At 55.7% G+C, this 15,289-nt stretch overlaps 2 non-coding genes and 1 pseudogene across 2 annotated transcripts; all 3 read left to right on the top strand.

Moving 5' to 3' along the window:
* The first annotated feature begins 3,888 nt into the window (after positions 1-3,888).
* LOC142791357 (U2 spliceosomal RNA) lies at positions 3,889-4,067 on the top strand (annotated as a pseudogene).
* Positions 4,068-6,399: 2,332 nt separating this feature from the next.
* LOC142791324 (U2 spliceosomal RNA) lies at positions 6,400-6,591 on the top strand. Its single transcript, XR_012890161.1, has one exon. It is a non-coding gene; the product is annotated as a U2 spliceosomal RNA (small nuclear RNA).
* A 2,332-nt stretch (positions 6,592-8,923) lies between these two features.
* LOC142791323 (U2 spliceosomal RNA) lies at positions 8,924-9,115 on the top strand. Its single transcript, XR_012890160.1, has one exon. It is a non-coding gene; the product is annotated as a U2 spliceosomal RNA (small nuclear RNA).
* The last annotated feature ends 6,174 nt before the right edge of the window (positions 9,116-15,289 follow it).

Genomic DNA, 15,289 nt, shown 5'->3' with positions numbered 1-15,289 from the left:
AGGTAGACACGAGCTGTCGCCCCTCGACCTCAACAGGCACAAGTGTCCACAATGCCCTGCCACCATGACAACAAGGAAGGGACTGGACAACCACATGCGCAAACACAAAAGACAGGAAGCACAGCACATGAACGAGGGACCAACGACTTCAAGGACTTCGAGGGCGGCACCTACTGCAACTCCGACTGGCCGACCCCCCCGCGCTGCTGCCGGCAACCAAGCCACACGGACAATGACCCTTCGATCGTCGCAGAGCTCCAACTCAACGACGTCAACGGGATCATCACCAAGCGAGGACAGCACGACACTGAGCGCAACGCCGGACTCTCCAGCACCAACAGAGCTGGCACTCACACCTTCCTCCCCCCTTCTAGGTGACTTGCAGGAAATCCCTGACCGGGTTTCGGCAACTACGGGCACCCCATCGCCCACGCCTAGCGAGGCCGCCACAGCGAGGAGCAGGTCTTCATGTGCCTCTCTGTTCTCACAGGTTGGAAATGCATCCTCCATCACGCCGAGTCCCAGGCAACATGAGTCACCGCACAGCGACACGGACCACGACAACCCACGGCGTTCCCGGCCACCATCACCGGACCGGGCCCTTACCCCTCTCCCTCCTCTCTTAGGCAGCACAGCTTGCTCTCCAAGCCAGAGCTCCAGGGATGCGACAATTCCATCAGCAACCAGCGAGGAGGAGTCACGACCAGAAGGGTCACGGTTTTCGTCCCGTCTCCAGCAGGATCCAGACACAGCCCGCGCTACTCAGAGGACCAGTCAACAAGGAGCACCGCAGCACAGCTTGGACACGGCACAAGGGAACCCTCAACCAAGTCCATCAGCCAGGAGTGTCAGCCACAGCGTCGACTCCCCCACACCCCCAACGTCACCCGAGGGACTTTCGATAGACGACGCAGGCGGCGAGTCACAGGACCCCGCCCCACAGACAGTGAACCCCGGCGAGATCACCCTCTCCGGGCCAATCGACGACACAAGCGTACTCGCAGAGCAGACCCAGCGAATCCGGCAACTGCTTCGGGAGCCCGCCACTGCTGAGCGCTGGGACGACTTCCTCTCCATCCTGGAGGAGGCCGTATCGGCGGTGAGGAGGGAGGCGAAAATTCCAGACAACCCTGCCGGTGGAAAACCCCGCGTCCCGACCAACCCGAACAACGCCCAGCAGATACAGAGCCTGTATCGTCGCAACCGCCGTCGGGCTGTTCGTGTCATCGTACAGGGCGAAACAAAACACTGCGAGATTCCGCTCGACAAACTGGAGCAACACTTTGCTGAAACATGGGCGCCGAAGGAAGGGAACACCCACCTGCTCCTTAACAAGGCTCGCCCGGACGACATGACAGAGATCTGCCTCGCCCGATTCACCAGCGACGAGGTGGCGGCCCGTCTTCGCAGATGCGAAAACACGGCCCCCGGCAGTGACAGGATCACCTACCGTCATTGGAAAGAACACGATCCTGATGGTCTCTTTCTATCCGCAGCATTCAACGTGTGCCTCCATTTCAAGCAAGTGCCCGACGCCTGGAAGGAAACGAGGACCATCCTAATCCACAAGAAGGGTGATCCGAGTGAGGTCACGAATTGGAGACCCATTGCCCTTGGGAACACCATCTCCAAGCTGTATGCGGGTTGCCTAGCTTCCCGCATGCAGCAGTGGGTGTGTGACCATGACGTGCTCTCGAGGTGTCAAAAGGGGTTCCTGCCGCACGACGGCGTGTTTGAACACAACTTCGTGCTGCAGGAGCGCCTGGACGCCGCGCGGGCCGGCGGTGGTGACCTTTGCGTGGCCTTTCTCGACTTCGCCAACGCATTTGGCTCAGTTCCGCACAACGCACTAATCGATTCTCTTCGTGGTGCAGGTGCAGGAGAGGACTTCTGCGCAATCATCGCAGACCTCTACCGAGACAACGCCACCCGGATTGTCGCCGAAGCTGGGACAACGGCCCCAGTCACAATCTCCGCCGGAATTAGACAGGGCTGCCCACTGAGCGGCCTGCTCTTCAACTTGGTGCTCGATCCAGTCATTCGGGCGGTCCAAGGAGGTGAGAGGCAGCACAATGTGCTGGCTTACGCCGATGATTTGACCCCCTTGGCGGACAGCCCCAAGAAACTGCAGGACCGCATCAACGTCGTGGCGGCTCTCGCGGGCCAGCTGGGACTTCGGCTGAACCCCAAGAAGTGCAGAAGCCTGCACCTCTCTGGTAGGACTCCCGTAGGCACTAGGGACACGAAATTCTTCGTCGACGGAGAAGAGATCCCTCGCATCAGTGACTACGAGAGTCAATCTTTTCTAGGACGCCCCGTCGGGTTCAGCCTTCTCCAAGACCGCTCTAAGGTCGATGAGGCGATCTCCGTCGGCCGCACCCTGCTCGAGTCCATGCTTGCCCCATGGCAGCGAATTGATGCACTGAAAACTTTTGTCTTTCCAGCACTCAACTTCGCCATGCGGTGCGGACAAGTGGGCAAGGCGGAATGGGCCCGCCTAGACGACGCACTCCGGCCCCTGATAAAGAAAACTCTTTATCTTCCAGGTAACGCTGCAAACAACTACCTCTACGGCAGCGCAGCGGCCGGAGCAGCTGGAATCCCCCTCGCCGCAGACACAAGTGACGCCTGCCGCGTGGACAACGCCTTCAAGCTTCTGACCTCGGCCGATCTCGAGGTCCGGGAACTTGCCTTCGAAGCGCTAACCAAAATTGTCTCCAAGCGCATTCGCAGGCAGGCCACCAACGAGGAGCTCGCCTGCTACCTCAGCGGCGAAACGGAGGGCATTTTCCAGGCACGGCCGACACAACTGCAGTCCGTCTGGACCGAGGCTCGGAAGGCTTCCCGCAGGCTACACGTCACCTGGGAAATTTTCGAGGACGGGGGGACCAGCATCACGTGTGACGGAGAGGAAACTCTCACGTCAAAGAAACGACGAAAAGTGGTGAAAACGCTGCGCTTCCGAATGATGCGGGCACGCGATCGCTTCCTTCAAGAAATGCCCAATCAAGGGAAGGCAATGGAATGCGTCGCCGCAGACCCGAGCAGCTCCCACTTCATGCGCTCCGGCAAATTCACCCGCTTTTGCGACTGGCGCTTCATTCACAGGGCACGCCTGAACCTCCTACCTGTGAATGGAGCCAACCCATGGACCACCTCCGCCGACAAACGGTGCCGTGTGTGCGGTTACGCAGTGGAAACGCTGCCACACGTCCTGGGTCACTGCATGCGCCACAGCATGGCCTACACCAGTCGTCACAACAAGATTGTGGCGAGGGTGAAACAAGCCGCCAGCAAGAAGTTCACGGTCACGCATGAGAACAGAGCGGTTGGTACCACCAACCTTCGCCCCGACCTCGTTCTCGCCAGGGGGGAAGAGGCGATCATCGTGGACGTGACCTGCCCCTTTGACAACCGGCTCAAAGCACTCGAGGCAGCCCGACTGGAAAAGGAACGAAAATACGAACCAGTTCGGGACTTCTTGCTCCGCCGCTACCAGAGAGTCACGATCGAAGCAGTCGTCGTCGGCATGCTTGGCTCCTGGGACCCGGCAAATGACAGAGTTTTCAAAAAACTCTGCAGCCGGAGATATCTCCGGTTACTTAAGAAGCTTGCAGTGAGCGAGACCATTGCAGCTTCTCGGGAAGTGTACTGCGCACACGTGGCCATAAAGTGACTGTCACTCGCTGGGCCACGTGCTGACAAAGTCACCCTCCCAAAGACATCGCAAAAATAAGAGGTGATACTACACGACACACGCCCCTTTCACTTTTTCTCCCCTGCTATTTCCTATTTTCACCTTCTCTATACACAGTTCACGATACACCACCTTCTTCCTTTCTGGTTGAAGGAACAAAAAATGAGAACAAGTTTTTCCTTTTCGGTCAGAAATGTTCCTAACATTTTTGAAAACCTCTGTTCTTATCAGCTTAATATCTGATACGGATCCTATTTGGATCCAAGATATTAAACTTATTTTTGTGATGCGGCGGAGTGCTTGAAGCTTGCTTCACCTCCGCCACGGGTTGGCCCGGTATTGCACTACCTCCGGGATCGGCCCACTCACCCCCTGCGGGGTGAGTTCGACAATAAATTCAATGATAGAAGGAGTGTTCGGATTTACCCATGATACCGGGGTAAACGGCGTGGGTGCGTCGAGTGTCCGAGACGGTGCCCCGAATACCGCGCCCCGGCTGACGCGGTATTCGCGTGCAGGGAGTGCGCTAGCTGTGTTTACACTTACGATTGCTCTGGGAAAATAAATGTTTCCGTGTGTATTTCATATATGGAGGGTCTCTTTTATTTTGTTATGTTCACACGTACATACTCAAGTTTCTTATTTTTTTCAACATTCCTACTCATATTAATAAAACTATTGAGGAAATTATCATTACTGTTTCGGAGGAAAGCTAGAAGTGTGTATACGATGTGTATGCATGTGCGATGTGTATGTATGTATGTGTGTAGAAGTGTGTATGTATGTGCCAAGCTATTTCCGCTTTTCGAATTCACCCGTTTCGCAACGAAAAATAAAAAAAGCCTCTAGAAAATGGGGTTTGGTTGGTGTTTCTGTTTACAGTTGCAGTGGCAAGCGAAGGCATTTTTATTTCACATCTTCACGCGGCGTCTGAACCTGAAGACGCGTGCTCTCGCCACGTCTACGCATCTACACTATTCCCCATCACAAATTAAAATCGCAAAGAACGCCACAGGACCCACTCCGCACACACCTGCTGTACGGTGGAGCGGCAAAGCCCCGATGTGCTTTTCCTATGTCCACTGACCTTTGGGGTTTGACGTCCCAAAACCACCATATGATTATGGGAAAATTTCGACCACCTGGGGTTCTTTCACGTGCACCCTAATCTGAGCACAGGGAAATGCAGCCGCCGCGGCCGGGATTCGATCCCACCACCTGCGGGGCAGCAGCCGAGTACCTTACGGCCATCAGACCACCACGGCGGGCATCGCCTTGTTGATCAAACACTTCATTTCTGAACACCATCTCATACCAGCTCATCCACCGTTGGCTCTCGTTAATTACAACGAACATCCTCGCACGCTCACCTCAATGGAATTGCCAGTTGCTGGAAGTTCCAAGAAAATTGCGCACTAGACGTACGGACGCACCACGCACGTACCTGAAGCGACGTGGACCCCAGGACGCGTGAGATCACGCCCCGGGCGCGCTTTGCCTCCGTACCCACTCGTCACTCCTCACAGCTTCACTAAGCCGAGTATGTAGAAGTCGAAGAAGCAGAACAACAAACCAGCCAATCCCCCACAGTGGGTGTGAGCCACAAGTGAAGGTCAACAAAAACAAGCAACACCAGCGAGCGCAGTGACGAAGCTATCGTAATGGGGCGAAATAATCCACGAATATGGCTGCACGTTGACGCACGGTCGCATTTGTGCAACCACCCGTGTCTCCCGAAGACCGTCTGTCGCGAGTCTTCGACGAAAAGCGCAGGCGAGTACTTCTCCACTGATTTCCGCGACCACTTGACGACCGCCTTCGGCCGCCTCATGTCCGTCCGGCACGATCGACGGAGCGCCGCACCAGCGCCTCGTACACGCCACCATAGCACTCCTACCCCTCGGAATCAGCAAAACTCGGACGTTTTCGACCACGACAGACAGAACCTGCCGGCCCGTTGAACGCTTGAACGACATCGCAGCGGCAAGTCGCACACTCACGTTCCGTCACCCTCTGCCACATGATCCTTCATTCACCGGCTTCACAACCCACGCGGTAGACGTTTCGCACGCATTCCCGGGTCTGCCTTTCACGGCAGGACCTTCGTCGACCTCGGTGCGGTGTTCCGCCACGTCGGAACTTGCAAGGCATATGTTGTGCGTGCTGAAGCAGCCAAAGGCACCACCTTTTTGCCGATGATTGTGGGCGTCGTTGCAGAGGCGTTGCTTGGGCAGCCGGCGTAGAAGCCATGTTGGATAGGTGACGTATTCACATTTTGCACAGTCATTTTTTTTTTTTTTCCTTTTAGATTTTGGTGCTCGAGTTGGACATGTACACTATGCATCAGTTTTTAAAACAAGTGCTGTAGCATCCCTCGCGACATGCCTGATAATGTTCGCCGGCAAGCATTTGGTGTGACGTCATGGGCGCATAGAGAGTACGCATGCAAGCAAGCACGCGTGGCTTCGACCTCTGGGAAAAAGAAGGTTTCAGTTTTAACATGTTTGTAAGCGAAACTAGAAACTTCAAGCGGACTGGGGATAAAAGCAATGCCGTGAAGCCAGCGCTGCCGCTGTCGGTGCACAATGCTGGTTGTGCATGGGTGGACGTCGGAATTGCTTTGCTACTGTTTGCCCGGCTTTTGGCCAGAACTAAGTACGAGGTGTGAAAGAATGGATTTTAATTACGTGCTAATGAATTGCATCGCTTCTCGGCCTTTTGGCTAAGATCAAAGTGTAGTATCTGTTCTTATCAGCTTAATATCTGATACGGATCCTATTTGGATCCAAGATATTAAACTTATTTTTGTGATGCGGCGGAGTGCTTGAAGCTTGCTTCACCTCCGCCACGGGTTGGCCCGGTATTGCACTACCTCCGGGATCGGCCCACTCACCCCCTGCGGGGTGAGTTCGACAATAAATTCAATGATAGAAGGAGTGTTCGGATTTACCCATGATACCGGGGTAAACGGCGTGGGTGCGTCGAGTGTCCGAGACGGTGCCCCGAATACCGCGCCCCGGCTGACGCGGTATTCGCGTGCAGGGAGTGCGCTAGCTGTGTTTACACTTACGATTGCTCTGGGAAAATAAATGTTTCCGTGTGTATTTCATATATGGAGGGTCTCTTTTATTTTGTTATGTTCACACGTACATACTCAAGTTTCTTATTTTTTTCAACATTCCTACTCATATTAATAAAACTATTGAGGAAATTATCATTACTGTTTCGGAGGAAAGCTAGAAGTGTGTATACGATGTGTATGCATGTGCGATGTGTATGTATGTATGTGTGTAGAAGTGTGTATGTATGTGCCAAGCTATTTCCGCTTTTCGAATTCACCCGTTTCGCAACGAAAAATAAAAAAAGCCTCTAGAAAATGGGGTTTGGTTGGTGTTTCTGTTTACAGTTGCAGTGGCAAGCGAAGGCATTTTTATTTCACATCTTCACGCGGCGTCTGAACCTGAAGACGCGTGCTCTCGCCACGTCTACGCATCTACACTATTCCCCATCACAAATTAAAATCGCAAAGAACGCCACAGGACCCACTCCGCACACACCTGCTGTACGGTGGAGCGGCAAAGCCCCGATGTGCTTTTCCTATGTCCACTGACCTTTGGGGTTTGACGTCCCAAAACCACCATATGATTATGGGAAAATTTCGACCACCTGGGGTTCTTTCACGTGCACCCTAATCTGAGCACAGGGAAATGCAGCCGCCGCGGCCGGGATTCGATCCCACCACCTGCGGGGCAGCAGCCGAGTACCTTACGGCCATCAGACCACCACGGCGGGCATCGCCTTGTTGATCAAACACTTCATTTCTGAACACCATCTCATACCAGCTCATCCACCGTTGGCTCTCGTTAATTACAACGAACATCCTCGCACGCTCACCTCAATGGAATTGCCAGTTGCTGGAAGTTCCAAGAAAATTGCGCACTAGACGTACGGACGCACCACGCACGTACCTGAAGCGACGTGGACCCCAGGACGCGTGAGATCACGCCCCGGGCGCGCTTTGCCTCCGTACCCACTCGTCACTCCTCACAGCTTCACTAAGCCGAGTATGTAGAAGTCGAAGAAGCAGAACAACAAACCAGCCAATCCCCCACAGTGGGTGTGAGCCACAAGTGAAGGTCAACAAAAACAAGCAACACCAGCGAGCGCAGTGACGAAGCTATCGTAATGGGGCGAAATAATCCACGAATATGGCTGCACGTTGACGCACGGTCGCATTTGTGCAACCACCCGTGTCTCCCGAAGACCGTCTGTCGCGAGTCTTCGACGAAAAGCGCAGGCGAGTACTTCTCCACTGATTTCCGCGACCACTTGACGACCGCCTTCGGCCGCCTCATGTCCGTCCGGCACGATCGACGGAGCGCCGCACCAGCGCCTCGTACACGCCACCATAGCACTCCTACCCCTCGGAATCAGCAAAACTCGGACGTTTTCGACCACGACAGACAGAACCTGCCGGCCCGTTGAACGCTTGAACGACATCGCAGCGGCAAGTCGCACACTCACGTTCCGTCACCCTCTGCCACATGATCCTTCATTCACCGGCTTCACAACCCACGCGGTAGACGTTTCGCACGCATTCCCGGGTCTGCCTTTCACGGCAGGACCTTCGTCGACCTCGGTGCGGTGTTCCGCCACGTCGGAACTTGCAAGGCATATGTTGTGCGTGCTGAAGCAGCCAAAGGCACCACCTTTTTGCCGATGATTGTGGGCGTCGTTGCAGAGGCGTTGCTTGGGCAGCCGGCGTAGAAGCCATGTTGGATAGGTGACGTATTCACATTTTGCACAGTCATTTTTTTTTTTTTTCCTTTTAGATTTTGGTGCTCGAGTTGGACATGTACACTATGCATCAGTTTTTAAAACAAGTGCTGTAGCATCCCTCGCGACATGCCTGATAATGTTCGCCGGCAAGCATTTGGTGTGACGTCATGGGCGCATAGAGAGTACGCATGCAAGCAAGCACGCGTGGCTTCGACCTCTGGGAAAAAGAAGGTTTCAGTTTTAACATGTTTGTAAGCGAAACTAGAAACTTCAAGCGGACTGGGGATAAAAGCAATGCCGTGAAGCCAGCGCTGCCGCTGTCGGTGCACAATGCTGGTTGTGCATGGGTGGACGTCGGAATTGCTTTGCTACTGTTTGCCCGGCTTTTGGCCAGAACTAAGTACGAGGTGTGAAAGAATGGATTTTAATTACGTGCTAATGAATTGCATCGCTTCTCGGCCTTTTGGCTAAGATCAAAGTGTAGTATCTGTTCTTATCAGCTTAATATCTGATACGGATCCTATTTGGATCCAAGATATTAAACTTATTTTTGTGATGCGGCGGAGTGCTTGAAGCTTGCTTCACCTCCGCCACGGGTTGGCCCGGTATTGCACTACCTCCGGGATCGGCCCACTCACCCCCTGCGGGGTGAGTTCGACAATAAATTCAATGATAGAAGGAGTGTTCGGATTTACCCATGATACCGGGGTAAACGGCGTGGGTGCGTCGAGTGTCCGAGACGGTGCCCCGAATACCGCGCCCCGGCTGACGCGGTATTCGCGTGCAGGGAGTGCGCTAGCTGTGTTTACACTTACGATTGCTCTGGGAAAATAAATGTTTCCGTGTGTATTTCATATATGGAGGGTCTCTTTTATTTTGTTATGTTCACACGTACATACTCAAGTTTCTTATTTTTTTCAACATTCCTACTCATATTAATAAAACTATTGAGGAAATTATCATTACTGTTTCGGAGGAAAGCTAGAAGTGTGTATACGATGTGTATGCATGTGCGATGTGTATGTATGTATGTGTGTAGAAGTGTGTATGTATGTGCCAAGCTATTTCCGCTTTTCGAATTCACCCGTTTCGCAACGAAAAATAAAAAAAGCCTCTAGAAAATGGGGTTTGGTTGGTGTTTCTGTTTACAGTTGCAGTGGCAAGCGAAGGCATTTTTATTTCACATCTTCACGCGGCGTCTGAACCTGAAGACGCGTGCTCTCGCCACGTCTACGCATCTACACTATTCCCCATCACAAATTAAAATCGCAAAGAACGCCACAGGACCCACTCCGCACACACCTGCTGTACGGTGGAGCGGCAAAGCCCCGATGTGCTTTTCCTATGTCCACTGACCTTTGGGGTTTGACGTCCCAAAACCACCATATGATTATGGGAAAATTTCGACCACCTGGGGTTCTTTCACGTGCACCCTAATCTGAGCACAGGGAAATGCAGCCGCCGCGGCCGGGATTCGATCCCACCACCTGCGGGGCAGCAGCCGAGTACCTTACGGCCATCAGACCACCACGGCGGGCATCGCCTTGTTGATCAAACACTTCATTTCTGAACACCATCTCATACCAGCTCATCCACCGTTGGCTCTCGTTAATTACAACGAACATCCTCGCACGCTCACCTCAATGGAATTGCCAGTTGCTGGAAGTTCCAAGAAAATTGCGCACTAGACGTACGGACGCACCACGCACGTACCTGAAGCGACGTGGACCCCAGGACGCGTGAGATCACGCCCCGGGCGCGCTTTGCCTCCGTACCCACTCGTCACTCCTCACAGCTTCACTAAGCCGAGTATGTAGAAGTCGAAGAAGCAGAACAACAAACCAGCCAATCCCCCACAGTGGGTGTGAGCCACAAGTGAAGGTCAACAAAAACAAGCAACACCAGCGAGCGCAGTGACGAAGCTATCGTAATGGGGCGAAATAATCCACGAATATGGCTGCACGTTGACGCACGGTCGCATTTGTGCAACCACCCGTGTCTCCCGAAGACCGTCTGTCGCGAGTCTTCGACGAAAAGCGCAGGCGAGTACTTCTCCACTGATTTCCGCGACCACTTGACGACCGCCTTCGGCCGCCTCATGTCCGTCCGGCACGATCGACGGAGCGCCGCACCAGCGCCTCGTACACGCCACCATAGCACTCCTACCCCTCGGAATCAGCAAAACTCGGACGTTTTCGACCACGACAGACAGAACCTGCCGGCCCGTTGAACGCTTGAACGACATCGCAGCGGCAAGTCGCACACTCACGTTCCGTCACCCTCTGCCACATGATCCTTCATTCACCGGCTTCACAACCCACGCGGTAGACGTTTCGCACGCATTCCCGGGTCTGCCTTTCACGGCAGGACCTTCGTCGACCTCGGTGCGGTGTTCCGCCACGTCGGAACTTGCAAGGCATATGTTGTGCGTGCTGAAGCAGCCAAAGGCACCACCTTTTTGCCGATGATTGTGGGCGTCGTTGCAGAGGCGTTGCTTGGGCAGCCGGCGTAGAAGCCATGTTGGATAGGTGACGTATTCACATTTTGCACAGTCATTTTTTTTTTTTTTCCTTTTAGATTTTGGTGCTCGAGTTGGACATGTACACTATGCATCAGTTTTTAAAACAAGTGCTGTAGCATCCCTCGCGACATGCCTGATAATGTTCGCCGGCAAGCATTTGGTGTGACGTCATGGGCGCATAGAGAGTACGCATGCAAGCAAGCACGCGTGGCTTCGACCTCTGGGAAAAAGAAGGTTTCAGTTTTAACATGTTTGTAAGCGAAACTAGAAACTTCAAGCGGACTGGGGATAAAAGCAATGCCGTGAAGCCAGCGCTGCCGCTGTCGGTGCACAATGCTGGTTGTGCATGGGTGGACGTCGGAATTGCTTTGCTACTGTTTGCCCGGCTTTTGGCCAGAACTAAGTACGAGGTGTGAAAGAATGGATTTTAATTACGTGCTAATGAATTGCATCGCTTCTCGGCCTTTTGGCTAAGATCAAAGTGTCGAGTTAGCTGTCTCTACGAGTCCTCGCGCGAGTCCCGGGGTCACGTCACGTCGGCGTCGGCCCCCGGGCCCTCTCGGAGTCGAGTTCCAAAGCCAGTGCAAGCCCTTCGCCGCCGCCGCCTCGTGCACGCGGCTGCCACCCTTGGGTTTCGGGCCTTCCCGCCCGGAGACCCTCTACATGCCAGGTCAAGCCAGGCCCCCGGTCCGCCCCTGCTGCCCCGGAGCTCCTAGCTGCGACCCCTGCCACCACCAGACCTTAAGCGGTCCCCGCCTCGGCTGAGCCGCCGCATACCAGTGTGCAGCTCGTCTGCACGTCACGAGTCGTCCCAGAGCCTCGCCCCCCCCGGCAGCTTGCGGGATCCGCCTACCAGCATGGCCATGCCATTTGAGCTCCCGGTAAGGGAGAATTGTTTTATGTTCTCGGCGCCCGAGGGCGACGTTTCTGTTGACGATTTGATTGACGCGGTCGAAAGAACCGCCGGTGACGACAGTGTGTTTGTGCTCCAGCACATGGGGGGAGCAAAATTCCTAGTGTGCACGCGGAACGCCAGTCAGGCGACGAGGCTAATGGTGGCAGAGGGGTTCGAAGTTAACAGCGTGAAGGTGCCGGTAGAGGCAGTCGGGCCGCCGGTGACGTACGTGAACGTCTACCGTTATCCGGCTTTCCTGCCCGACGAGGTCCTCAGTAACGCTTTAGCCCAGTTTGGCAAGGTTAAGAGCATCTCCTTTGCCACCTTACCCTCTCGCCAGACTAAGTTGAACGGGGTCAGGTTAGTTAAGATAGAAATGAGCCGCCCCGTTCCTAACTTTTTGACAATCGCTGGGCACAGAGTAATGTGCGAATACCGGGGGATGCGGCGCGTGTGCGCGCGCTGTGGCGAGTCTGGGCATATGGCAACCGCGTGTACCACCGCCTATTGTAAACGATGTAGCTCTTTCGGCCACGAGACGGAGGGTTGTAGTGCAGAATGTAAGCGCTGCGGTGGTCAGCACGGTACCGCGGAGTGCTTCCGCAGGCGCTCTTACGCGTCGGCAGCCCGCGGTTTCCCTCCCTTGCCTGACCGCGCTACAGCCCCTTCCCAGTTACGCAGCCCCGCTTCACCAAGGGCAGTTGGCTCCTCCTCGCGCCTGCAGGTGCTCTCGCCCAAGTCGTCATCCCCCACGACTACGAAGGGCCCCCTTTCTGAGGAGCGCGATACGAGCTCTGACCAGGTCACAGACAGCGGCGGAACTACCACCTTGACCGCAACGGTGGAGGAGACGCGGATGAAGGCTTCTACCACGCCCGCCTCATCCTCCGACACGGAATCGAGCGATTTTGAAACCGTGTCGACTCCATCGTCACCCCTCGCGTCACCCGCACACCCGCTGGGCGAGGTTGTTTGCCAAAGTTTGCCTGTTGCACCGGAAGCGTCGCCCGATGCCCCTGTGCTGGATGCGGCAAGTTCCCCCGACCCGAAAGCACCCGCGAACGCGCTGGCCCCAGTGACCCCCGAGGACCTGAAACCCCAAGCCCAAGACCCCGCCCGGGACGAGGTACCCATAGTAAGCCGCGGGTTTTACATGCTTCCCGGCGATCGAGACGGCGACAGGACCACCCTTCTCCCTCCCTCCGTTCCCTCAGCGCTACGCCCAAATACGACGGCGGACCAACCGGCACCCGGCCGCGAGCAGCGAACCCGCTCGCGCTCCCGAAGGCGGAAAGACGACGTTGAGACCGCTCGCCACAGGACTCCTAGCAAGGAGCCAAGGCAGCGCCGACCCGGGCCTGAAGGGCGGAGCAGCGACAGCGATGCTCCCCCGCACGCAAAAGCGAAGAAGCTCGACACAAACAGCGCCGGCAAAGGGGAGCCCCCCCCCAAACCTGCTGGCCCCCAACATTGAGTATGCGCCCGATCTCTGCCCTCGCCGGCTGCGTAGCTTCCCTCTCCTCACCAGCTCTCTCGCAGCCTCCTCCTTTCTTTCGGCGCCGTATGTTTCCCCCTCTCCGTAGCGCCGGCGCGCGCTGCTTCCTCCTTTCCCCCTCCGCACTCCGTCTGTCGTTACGTCACGCCAGCCGATGACGCCACTGCGATTTGCAACTTGGAACGTTCGCGGGTTTCGCAACCGAGTCAAGCAAAGCGCTGTGGTGTCGTTCGCCAAGAACCAGGGCATCGACCTTCTGTTCGTGCAGGAAGCCAACTTTAGGACCCCTCTCGACGTGACCCTTTTCCGTCGTAACTGTCAGGTCGAAGGGTTTTTTTCCCTGACGAATGCCAAGGCGTGTGGCGTCGGCGTGATTTTCGTCTCGGGCCGTTACCGGGAAAAGGCGCATTGCGTGTTCGGAGCAGACGGACGAACCCTCCTACTCGACTTATTTATCGACGGGAGGAAGTTTCGATTCACTAACGTCTACGCACCCGTCACGCGCTCGGACACCAATCGGTTCTTCCGGGACCTGCACGCTTACCTTCTCGAGCCCCTTCCCCACGTGGTCCTCGGCGACTTTAACTGCGTCGTCGACACCACGAGGGATGTAAGAGGCCCGGGGCGCGGTGGCTCATCCTACCACGCCAAGGAGCTCACCAAGATTCTACGACACCTCATGCTCACGGACGCCTGGGTCCACCACCACGGTGATGACTTTGTACCAACCCGCACGTCAAGACACACAGAGAGTCGGCTAGACCGCATTTATGTCCCAGACATGCTGCTTCCCCTTGTCATCTCGTGCGAGGTCCTCGCTCTGCCGAACACCCTGGTGAAGTCATCGGACCACGCCCCAGTGGTAGTAACCGTGAAAGCGAAGCCGGGTGCCCGGCGGCGCGACGCAGCCTGGCGCCTCGACCCCGTGATCTTGCAAGACGATGAGTGCGTCGCGCGCATTAGGTCTCGGCTGGAAAGCTCGCTCCTGGCTTCCCCCTGCGCATCCCCGGCCGATTGGGACGACCTGAAGGCGACGTGGCGGGAACTCCTGCAGCAGGAGGGTAGCGCACGGAAGAAGCGTTTAACAGCAAGACTGAATGAGATCCTACGCAGAATCCGGATTATCCAAAGTGCTGACGCTCTCACGACTTGCACTCGCGACTACTTGGACTCACTCATGGTCCAACACGACAGGCTGCTCAGTGCGACCGCCAAGGGAACCCGAGCGGCGCGAGCCGTCCCGGGCGATCCGTCGGACGCGGACTTGCGCGAGGTCAGTGGGAACGGGTCGCTGCGCATCTCGGAAGTGTTGCGCCCCGACGGCACACTTACTTCAGACCCGGTAGAGATCGAGGCCACATTTCGCGACCACTTCAAGGTGGCCTTTAGCGAACCCGACCCGAGCGAAGTGCAGCCCGACCCCGCCCTCGACAAGGCCTTATTCAAGAACCTCCGACGCCTCGAAGTCGACGAATGCGAGACCCTATGCGCTCCCGCTTCACTCGACGAACTCCGCCAGGCAATCAGGTCAATGTCGCCCAACTCGGCGCCAGGCATCGATGGCCTGACAGCGGGGTTCTACATGACCTTTTTTGACGTCCTTGGCGCCCCCCTTCTGCATATCGTCAACCTGGTACTGGGGGAGCGTGCAAAGCCGGCCTCCTTCGGTGCGGGACGGATCGTCCTGATCCTTAAAGACGGTGCGCCCCCGAACGACCCGTCATCTTGGCGCCCGATCACCCTACTTAATGTAGATTATAAGATCGTGGCGGCCATAGTAAACAACAGAACGAAGGTTTTCCTGCCGGACTTGATCGCTCCGCACCAGTCCTGCGCTGTCCCTGGCCGCTCTATGTACACCAACCTAACGTTGACCAGGGATGTGTTCGAGTATGCCTCCTA

The sequence above is a fragment of the Rhipicephalus microplus genome, unplaced genomic scaffold (assembly GCF_043290135.1).
Source record: "Rhipicephalus microplus isolate Deutch F79 unplaced genomic scaffold, USDA_Rmic scaffold_165, whole genome shotgun sequence".
Classification (NCBI taxonomy): Eukaryota; Metazoa; Arthropoda; class Arachnida; order Ixodida; family Ixodidae; genus Rhipicephalus; species Rhipicephalus microplus.
The sequence above is the reverse complement of the archived record's forward strand: the minus strand, read 5'-3'. Positions and strand labels throughout refer to the sequence as shown.